This window comes from Limulus polyphemus, unplaced genomic scaffold (genome assembly GCF_000517525.1).
Source record: "Limulus polyphemus unplaced genomic scaffold, Limulus_polyphemus-2.1.2 Scaffold597, whole genome shotgun sequence".
Classification (NCBI taxonomy): domain Eukaryota; kingdom Metazoa; phylum Arthropoda; class Merostomata; order Xiphosura; family Limulidae; genus Limulus; species Limulus polyphemus.
The window spans coordinates 485865-488289 of NW_013666207.1; positions in this window are offsets into that span (position 1 = coordinate 485865).

Genomic DNA, 2425 nt, shown 5'->3' on the forward strand with positions numbered 1-2425 from the left:
TTTCTTGACTTGCCGGTTGAGAATGGCCCAGAGGTTTTTGATGGGGTTCACGTCAGTAGATTGGCTCGGCCATGGCAACTTCTGGATACCATTTTCTTCCTGCCAATTTTGGGTATTTCTAGCAGTGTGACACGGTGCTCCATCTTCCTGGAACAACATTGTGTTTTTGTCCACGAAACCCGAGGAATAAAGTGGCAAGAGTCCTTCCTCCAATACTTCGACGTATTTCGCAAAATTTATGTTGCCAACGCACTCCACTAAGCTCGATCTCCCACCAACCCAAACAGCTCCCCCAAGCCATCACGCTGAAACCACCATGCTTCACAGTTGGCTGCAATCTGTTGAGCCAAAACTCTTGGTTAGGCATTCTCCAGACACATATCCTTCCACTGTCCGAAAATTGAGCAAATCTTGATTCGTCTGAGAACAATACGGTCTTTCAAAAGTCCAAAGGCTTGGTCATCATATCACTTGCCCACTTTTTTCGTCTGACTATCTTACAGGTCTCTACAACGATAACCCAATCTGTTGAGAATCCGTTGAACAGATTTCGGGCTCATCCCACCAACTTTGGCCACTTCTGCAGTCGTTAATCTGGGATCCATTTCGATGCTCCTCTTGACAGCCCTTTTTGTCCTCTCCGATGGACCAGGACGACCCAGACGCTGCTCAGTTGTTTCCTTGCCATGCTTCCTGAACTGCACGATGATTCTGTTGACTGTCAAAAGCGGGATTCCCAAATTCTGCGAAATTTGCCGCTGACTTATTTCACCATCTGCTTGACCAACTATCCTTCTTCTAACAAAATCTGACAATTCGAGAGAACCTTGAGTTCTAGGAATGTTGTAGCACAAGATAATTAGTGTGTGGACCATTTTCATTTATATAGTGCTCTGTGAACACAAGTTAGTTAGCATAAATCAGTTAAATGACGAAAAATTAGGTGTCCATTTACTTGTGACCACTCAGTGTATACAATACCTTGAGACTCTTTGTGCTGCCATGTATTGGTGCAACTGACCTTGTTTTTTAGTAATGATTGATAACTTTCCGCACCATACTAAACTGGCTGACACATTCCTTAAGTAAAAAAAAACTGACAGAATCGAGTGGTCTAATGCTCAGAAGGCTTCATTTTTATCGGGCATTTCTAAAATACCCTTGGGAGATCTGTCGCATTCGTTCATACAAATCCATCCAACAAAAATGCCCTATTTTTGGAGCAGTGACCAAGGATTTCTCACAATTTTAACATTGATTTAATTACTGAACATCAAAACCGGTCCTCTTTTACTCTATACTCAGTTAAAGTGTCACGAACTTTAGAAAATATAAAAACCAACTCTACAAAAATCTTCATTTAGAGAGAAGGATGAATGAACATTCATTTAAGATTCCGTTTACGTGACGAATTATCAGATGCCTGTATTTGCCTAGAATAAATTGGGATGATCGATATATTATTTGTTTTTGCTTTGTCATAGCTGAAACATTACAGATTTCAGTTATTATTCAATTATTTTGCGCAGCATTTATTATCTGGCCATTCCTCCACCTACTGGCCTACGTTTTCACTCGCAAACCAATCAATCTGTTAAAATGGAATGGAATGCAATTTTTCCTCTAGAGGATTCAATTCATTAGTGTTCCTCGTCTTCTGATTAGAAAAAAAAAGTGTTATCTAACCACTGCAGTTCACTCATCTAATCTAACTATCCATTACACCATTTACTCACACTTCTGTCTACGTATTTATCCATACGTTCATACACCATTTAATTCCCCCATACACCCGATTTTTATTCTAGTTAGTTAACAATCCTTCACCACCCACTCTTTAATTTTTCTTCTTATCTAGGTGTTTAAGCACTCAGTTATCCAGTTATTCTCAACAAGCCAAATATTTTGTTTTACAGTGCAGCCTAATAATGAATTCTATCAACACTTTTAATTACGTAATCATATAATACAGAATCTTTTACATTCATGCATTCAATATGCAATGTACCCATAAAACAAACCATCTGTATTCCAACTCCATTCACCCAGCATATGTATCCAATTAGCCTGAGTGTGATATAGTGGTTAACGTGCCCAAACATTGTTAGTGTTCAGCTGCTGCAATGTATGCTCCTCACTCTGTGGAGCCGTAGGTGCGTTATAAGAGTGATGGTCAACTCTCACTTCAAAATTAGGGACGAATTTGCGCAGATAAAATTTGGTTAGAATTGCACAAGCATTCTGCATAAACAGTTATTTTGAGTGAGAGCTCCATTACTTTACAGTCAATAAATAAATAATTCAAAACGTAAAAGTGAATAGCTAAAAAGTATTTACAAATATTTAAATTAAATAACAATTTTGTTTTTCGCCACTCTCCCAAATATTACGCTTTACGGGTTATTTGGAGTTCATTAGTAATTTG